This window comes from Tupaia chinensis, unplaced genomic scaffold (assembly GCF_000334495.1).
Source record: "Tupaia chinensis unplaced genomic scaffold, TupChi_1.0 Scaffold149501_1, whole genome shotgun sequence".
Taxonomy (NCBI): domain Eukaryota; kingdom Metazoa; phylum Chordata; class Mammalia; order Scandentia; family Tupaiidae; genus Tupaia; species Tupaia belangeri.
The window spans coordinates 318,623-327,062 of record NW_006209345.1 but is presented as its reverse complement, the minus strand read 5'-3'; the positions used below and the strand labels follow the sequence as shown (position 1 = coordinate 327,062).

The 8,440-nt window shown below is 44.7% G+C and overlaps 1 non-coding gene across 1 annotated transcript; it reads left to right on the top strand.

Moving 5' to 3' along the window:
* The first annotated feature begins 7,955 nt into the window (after nucleotides 1–7,955).
* Nucleotides 7,956–8,101, top strand: LOC114006670 (U4 spliceosomal RNA). The gene has a single exon (XR_003548373.1). It is a non-coding gene; the product is annotated as a U4 spliceosomal RNA (small nuclear RNA).
* Nucleotides 8,102–8,440: the final 339 nt, after the last annotated feature.

The following is an 8,440-nucleotide window of genomic DNA, read 5'->3' as shown; positions in this document are numbered from 1 at the left end:
TTCTTGAGACCAGGGTGGCCTGATGAGCCGAGGCTGAGGGCCAGGGCTCTGGGAGGTCCCACATGCTCCCACAGCCTTCAGTGCCCCCAGCCAGCTGGTCATTGTTTAGAAATACTCAGAAAAGGCACAACTGGGAAAGTGTCAGAAAGAGCACTTCTCACCTTCTGGTATTGGAGTTAATATTAGATGGTGAGAAACAGGTCAGGGGCAACAAGAACCTGTTTTTCAGCCACCCACGGAGAGGGAGATAGGGGCATAATGAACGTTCTAGCCTTTAAGCAAAGGCAGTGAGGCCATTTCCTTTCTGGGTTTAGGTTTTCTGCACAAAGGTATAAAGTACCTTGTACAAAGGTATTAAGTTTACATGGCATAAAGGGACTGCCTTGGTCTGCTTTGTGGTGCTATAACATAAGATCTGAGAGTGAGTAGTTTATAAAAACAGAACTGTTATTTCTCACAGTTCTGGAGGCTAGGAAGTCCAAGGTCAAGGACCTTTCTCTGGTGAAGACCTTCCTTTTTTTTTTTTTAAACAGTAATTTTTTAAAAAATTTATTTATTTGTTTACCTATTTATTAATTTTAATTTGACCAGAGACAGAGTGGCAGGGTGGGGAGAGAAAGTGGGAAAGCAAGCTGCCAAGTCCAGGACTCAAACCATGGTAAGACATGTGGGAGTTTAGCACCCTAACCACCACACCACCTGCTGGCCCTGAGTACCTTTGTGTTAGGCCATCCTATGGAGGAGATGGAAAGTGAAAGAGCAAGAGAAGAGAGAGAGAGAGAGAGAGAGAGAGAGAGAAAGGAGGACAAACTCACCCTTCTATCAAGAAACTTCTCCCACAAATACTGACCCTCCCCCTCAATAAAGACATTGATCCAGTCATGAGAGCAGAACCTTCATGGCCTAATCACCTCTTAAAGGTCTCACCTCTTGACATAGGTACATTGAGATAAAGTTTCCAACACGTGAACTTTGGGGAACACATACAAACTATAGCAGGACCATTTTTCCCCCTCTGATTGGAAAGGACCTGGACTTCCATAGTGCCCAGCAATATGCCTGGATGCTTGGGGACTGATGAGATGCACCCACCCTACAAAGCACTCTGATTGCTCCAATGCTGGGAGGAGGCAGTGTCCTGCTTCCCCACTCCACTTCACCAGTGAGGAAACTGAGGCTCAAGCAGCTCTGGAGACCTACTTCAACCACAGGCTAGCACTTACAGGAAATGAGACTCAATGCCTGTCATCAAATCTTGTGCCCTTTTCTTTAATTTTTTAAAAAACATTTATCTATCTACCTATCTACTGTCTATCTATCTATCTATCTATCTATCTATCTATCTATCTATCTATCAATCATCTATCTATCTATCTATCATCTATATCAATCAATCATCCGTTGTGACTTCCAAGCTGCCAGGTCCAGGACTCGAACTGCAGTCTAGCTCCTCAACCACCACACCACCAGCCAGCCTGTCTCGTGTGCTCTTTAAAAACAAAGCAAAACAAAACAAAACATTTATTATAAAATATTTCATTCATACATGGAGGTGATGTTTTGCAAGATGAAAATAATAATCATTTAACACAGACACTGCATACAACCACCCACTTAAGAAATAAAACACACTGGGACCAATCTTCTTGGCAGATTGCATCCCTGCCATTCCACCCCACAGGTAACCGTGACCCTAAATTTTGTTTTTATCTTGTCCTCATCTCATGCTCCTCCTGCCTTACTCCAATTGCTTTGTGGTTTTATATTATACATGGGATATGAATATGAAGTACTTATGTTTAATGTATAAATACACAAATATTAGAGCGTATCAGTGTCCTGGGGCTGCTGTAACAAGTGGCCACAAACTGGGTGGCTTAAACCACAGGAATGTATTCTCTCATGGTCCTGAAAGCTGGAAGTCTGAAATCAAGGTGTTCACAGAATAGCTTCCTAGAGGTTGTGAAGGAGAAACTGTCCCAAGTCTCTCTCCCAGCTCCCAGTAGTTCCTAGCAATCCCAGCTCCTCCTTGCCTTATGGCTACATTGCTCTACCTTCTGCTTCTACCTTTATGTGGTCTTTTCCTCATGTGTCTCCATGTCTTCTTTCTTATAGGGACATAGTCATTCTACTTAGGACCTGCCCTGTATCTAGTGGTTACACTTTGAGGTCTGTCCTCATTTGCTTTTCCGTTACTGACAACTGAGTACTATTCTGGATAATTTATAAAGAACAGAGGTTGATTTAGGTCATGGTTTCAGAGGTCCAAGGTCAAGGTGCCTCACCTGTGAAGGTCTTATTGATGGAAGGGACTTTCTACAGAGTCCCCAAGGTGGTGCAGGACATCAAATGGCAAGAGCTAGCATGTCTCCCACTTCATACTGGTCTTACTCCCTCTCCTTATAAACCTACAAGTGATCAATCCCAGGGTCCCTCCCTGAAGATGTTCTCCAATTCTGGCCACCTCCCAAGGCCCTACTTCTTAATAGTATAATATCCACCCTATTAACACCATCACAATACACCTAAATTTCAACTCTTGGATTTGGGGGGAACACTTCCAAACCATAGCAAGATTCTGAATTTAATTATACTTTTGAGTCCTCTTATTCTGAATAATATTATATTCACAGGCAGTAGAGGTTAGGACATAAACATATCTTTTGGGAGGAACCACTATTCACCTACTACATATAGGAAGGTGCTCAAAATTGACTTAGTGATTGGGATGTTCAATTTAAAAGTTTAGGGGGATCAGCAGGTAGTGTGGTAGTTGAGATGCTGAACATGACCAATTGTGATTTGAGTCCCAGATCTGGCAGTTTGCTTTCTCACTTTCTCTCTCTCTGTCTTTCTCTCTGTGTGTGTCTCTAGTGAGCATGCATGCTGTGCAGCAAATTTAAAAAAAAATAATAATGAGGGAACCAGCAGTTAGCATAATGGCTATGTCACTGGACTCCCACGTAGTCGACCACAGTTCGTGTCCCGGACCCGGTGGCTTAAAACTCACGCCGGGCGCGTGTGTATGCGTGCCCAAGATCCTGAGAGGAGAATGGAAGAGGAGGGATTGCGGCATGACCATCCCCTCTGGGGGGTGATTTCTCACTTTCTGTCTCTATGTCTCTCTCTGTCTGTCTGGCGAGCACACGTGCCCTATAGCGAAAACCTCTCAAAAAAAAGAAAAAAAATAATAATGATAAATAAAATTAAATACATGATCCTTAAAAAAAAAAAAAAGTATAGGATCCCCTGCAGTGAGGATGTTCCTGGCATTGCCTCTCCTTCAGAGTGGGGGCCATATCTTATCTTCATGGTACCCAGCTTCTCAGTAGGATGGAGAAGATGGGGTCTCCGGGCTGCTGTGGGGATTACTCAGGAGCACCGTGTGGGTTCCTTAGGCTGTGGCTGAAAACAGAGAGGAGTTCACCCCTCCTGCACACAACCCTCTGCAGAACCCGTTCTTGTCCACTACCCACCCCCATCAGACAGGTTGGGAGCTACCTGCCCTCCTCCAGCAGATTAGCCTGGAGCCTCCAGTGTTGTTGGCCACTGAGTCAGCTCTCCCTGTGCTCTGTCCTTGTCCCGCAGGGTACGCCTCACCTTGTAATTAAATAAATTATAGGCATAATTACTTGTTTTAAGGCTTCCCAAGTAATTCATCCCAGATCCTGCCTGCCCCAGCCCTTTTTTGGTAGGACCTCAAGGGACCATGTGGTCTAAATGAATGAAGTCCACCGTGGTGGATCCAGACCCTTCCATGGAGCAGACTGGGTCATGGTGAGCCAGCATCCAGCCAGCAGAGGCAAAGAAATTGCTCCACGTGGGCTCATTGTTGCCTCATCTATGGTAGCAAGAACACCAGGCATATGGCCATCTTGCTACCTTGACTGGACAGCCAGGAGGCTCCCATGGGCAGTAATTGCTCCACAAATGATCACTGAGCACTTGCTCCATGCCAGAGATCGAGACAGATGAAGACAGATGGACAGACAGATGGCAGATTGCTCACAGTCTAGGATGAAGATCTTGCCTCCTGATCCCAGTTCCCTGGCCCTCAGGCCCCTCTCTTTTTCACTTGAGCCCTGCGCTACCTGTAATCCCGGCCGTGCTCAGCTTTGGGGAAGGGCTGGTTTTTGCCAGTAGTATGAAGGACCTACTCAACAACTTAACGTTACAAAAAGCCATAGTAATCCCCATGCATTTTCAATCCACCTAACGTAAAAAGCTGGAACTAGACCAATAGCGGTGCCGAGCTTAAGGCCGCTGGATCCAATGGGGCTCACTGCAATTCGAGTCCTGGACCTGGTAGCTTGAGAAACACACTGGGTGTATAAGTGTATGTGTGCCCAAAATACCAAGGAGAGTGAAAGTATTCCAGTGTGGCCAACCCTCTGGGGGTGATTTCTCACTTTTCCTGTCTCTCTCTATGGTGAGCACATATGTCCTATGACAAAACTGGGAAGAAAAAAAAAAAGGCTTTAACTGTCAAGTGCTATGAATGAACATGGACAGGCCCACAGGGCCTGTGAAGCTGCCACAGGGTAGAGGCTGAGGCCTGTGCATTCCCAGAACCGGGCTGGGAGCCCTGCCTGCCTTCTCTTTGGGAACCAGTTCTTGGAATTCGTTGCTACAGCACCTCTCAGCACAAGCACAGCTCCTTTGGCCCAGCTGGAGCCATCCGGGTTGGTGCTGGCTGGCTGCTGACATGGTGCAGGCCTCACTTCTTCCAGGAGCTCGCTGACTCCTTACAACTCTGTGTCTCAGAGCTGCTCCTGACACCAGCCTCAGGCCTGCTGGCTTCATCAGTATTCACAGGTGCCGCCTTCCCTGGCTCAGGGAAACATTACTCAGAGCTAAAGATTTCAATCCAAATTAAAAACTAACAGCAGCCCCTGCCCAAGAAATGGGCCTCTGTTCTCAATCACAGCAGACTCTCAAAATGCTGGGCTTTTTGGAAGAGGAGACAACAAGGATATTCCCTACTAGTCTGGTCCAGCTGAGCACAAGAGTGGCTTCCTGCTCACTGGGGTTGAAGGTAGAAAGAGGTGAGGAGGGCAGGGTGGGCATCAAAGGGTCAAGTTGGGAGAGTAAGAGCAGGTACCTAAGGCTCTGCTCATGGGAAATCAATTTGCTTGACATGTGGGGACAGTTTTCTTTTATACTGGATCAGACCCACCCAATTGTTTTGACCTAAACTTACATGGTACATGAAGAAGTGACATGGAATAAACACCAGATGTGTGAAAATCTGCAAAGCACAAGAAAATCACATATGTTATCCTAAAGTCAGCATGGACATGCAATTAGAGAAAGGTGATAGCAAGGTAAAGAAATCTGATACCAGCTATGTATAAAGATGGATTGTCACTAACAACTTAAAATCTACCAATGTAGTGTGTTTTCAGACACAACAATGAAAAATATCATTTAAAAATGAGAATTCAGCTCTGCAATGCCATGGTGATAAACTGCAATGCTGTGTAAGGCCAATCCACACTGGAAGGTTCTAGGCTTATGTCTGGGGACCTTCCTGAGTATGCTGGGCACTCATGTGCCCATTGTCCAGGTGCTGGCTGAAGCTGAGGGTGGATTGTAGTATCAGGACCTGTGTTCTCACTCTCTTTCTCACTCATGGAACTAATAATTTTTTTAAGGACTTTTGTCATAGGGCATGTGTGGTTGACTGAGAGAGAGACAGAGAGAGAGACAGAGAAAGAGAAAGAGCAAGAAATCACCCCCCAGAGGAGATGGCCATGCTGCACTTCTTTCTCTTCTAATCTCTTCTTGGGATTTTGGGCATGCACACACATGTACCCAGTATGATTTTCAAGCCACCAAATCCAGAGCTAGAATTGTAGTGGGCCCAGGACTAGCAGATGGAGTGACAGTTGTGCCACTGGACTCCCACATAGTCAACCATGGTTCAAGTCCCCAGACCTGGTGGCTTTAAACTCACGCTGGTGCGTGTGTGTACATGCCCAAGATCTCAAGAAGAAAATTAAGAAGAGGGGATGGCAGCATGACCATCCCCTCTGGGGAGGTGATCTCTCACTTTCTGTCTCTTTGTCTCGCTTTGTCTCTCCAGCAAGCACACACACTCTATATCAAAAATGTCTCAAAAAAAAAAAAAAAAAAGAAATGCAGTGGGCCATGTGGGAGTCCAGTGCCTTAACCACCATGCCACTTGCTAGCCCCATGAACTAATCACTATTTAAACAATGGGGGCACCAGCAGTTGGTGTAATGGCTATGTTGCTGGACTCCCATGTAGTCGACCGTGGTTTGAGTCCCAAACCCAGTGGCTTAAACTCACACCAGGTGCAAGTGTGTGCACGTCTAAGATCCCAAGAGGAGAATGGAGGATAAGGGATTGCGGCATGGCCATCCCCCTGGAGGGTGATTTCTCGCTTTCTGTCTCTCTATCTCGCTCTGTCTTTCTGGTGAGTGCACACGTCCTATAGCAAAAACCTCTCCCCACAAAAAATAATAATAAACAATGGGGATTTAACCTAAGAATCTATAGGGTTGTCGGGGAAGTCATGATGCGTTTTTGCATAGAAAAGTACCCAATGACCTAATACTTTGATAGATTTAGTCAAGTGTCTGATGCTGTAGACAATAGCAATACAATCAGGAAAGTATTTTTCTTTTATCCCAACAGCTTTTTTTTTTTTTCCTGGTGGTTTTGTTTTTAGGGCCTGTGTACTTGCCAGAGAGAGACAGAGGAAGAGAAAGAGGGGAAAGTGAGAAATGACCACACCTCAATCCCTTATCCTCTATTCTCCTCTCAGGATTTTGGGCACATGCACCCCCCTGGCATGATTTCTAACCATCAGGTATGGGACTTGAACCGCACAGTTGGCCATGTGGAATTCATTCACCTTAAATACCACACCACCGTCTGACCCCTTATGTGGAAAGCGGCCAACCTGAACAAACATAGTGACCTTTAGACATATGTGAAAACAACTGGTGCCATGTAGTTTCTCTGATCTTTTGGGGCAAATTCTGACAACCACATGTGGCTTCCTTTAAACAGACACTGCTCTGCAGTTTTAGGCAGCAAATGTATTTGCATGCAAATTGCTTTCATGCTGTGTAAATGACAACTCACAAAACCCTGCTTCTGCATGTGTCTACAGGTCACCATGTTTGCTCAGACTGGCCGCTTTCTACACCCTTATCCCAATAGTTCTTAAAATTTTTTTAATTTGGGACCAGTAGATGTCATAATGATTATATCACTGGACTCCCACATGGCTGACTGTGGTTTGAGTCCTGGACTCGGTGGCTTGAAATACTCTGGGCATGTGTTCATGCATGCCCAAGATCTAAAGAGGAGAGTGAAGGAGAAGGGAATGAAGTGTGGCCATCATTCCTGGGAGGAGGGTTGATTTCTTGCTTTCTATCCCTCTCTCTCTGTCTCTCCGGTGAGCACACACACCCTAAAGCAAAAATTTTTCTCTAATAATATATAAATTAATTAATTAAATAAAATAATTTTAACTTTATAGATAATATGATAACTGTTAGATGTTGTGATTTCTTTTTAAATTTTTTCTATATTAGGACCAGCAGATGGTATAATGGTTACATCACTGGAATCCCACGTAGTCAACCATGATTTTAGTTTCATACCCAGCAACTTAAAACTCACACTGGGTACATGTGCATCCATGCCCAAAATTCCAAGAGGAGAATGGAGAAGGGTTTGTGGGTGGCCATCCCCCTGAGGGGATGATTTCTCACTTCCTGTCTGTCTCTCTCTGTCTCTCTGGTGAGCACACATGCTCTATAGCAAAAATCTCCCTAAACATTTTTTTTTTACTATAGGGTGTATAAATTCCCAGAGAGAAAAAGAGAAGAGGAGAATGAGAAAGCACCCCTCAGGGGAGATGGCCATGGCACAATCCTTTCCCTTCCATTTTCTCTGAAGATTTTTGGGCTCATACACACACTTATGTGCACAGTGGCAGTATCGTAGCCAATGAGGTTTATCCGAGGCACGATTATTATTAATTGAAAACTTTTCCAGTGTTCAAGCCGTTGGATCTGAGACTCAAACTACACTGTTGGCCATGTAGGATCCAACAACCTTAACAACCACACCACCAGCTGGCCCAGATGCCAGGATTTTAGTACATAAAGAAACAAACAAACAAAAAACCATTTATACAAACTTAGCCTAAGAATCTATTAGATTGGCCCAACTCAGTGTTCTCAGATTTATTTTTTAAAATAATTATTTAGTTTAATTAATTATTATTACTATTATTATTGTTATTTTAATTTGGAGGGGGAAAGAGAAAGTGAGAAAGCATGCCACCAAGTCCAGGACTCAAACTGCAGTTGGCCATGTGTGAGTACAACACCCTAATCACCACACCATCTGCTGGCTCGTTCAGATTCTTTTTTTTTTTTTGGAGAGGTTATTTTTGCTA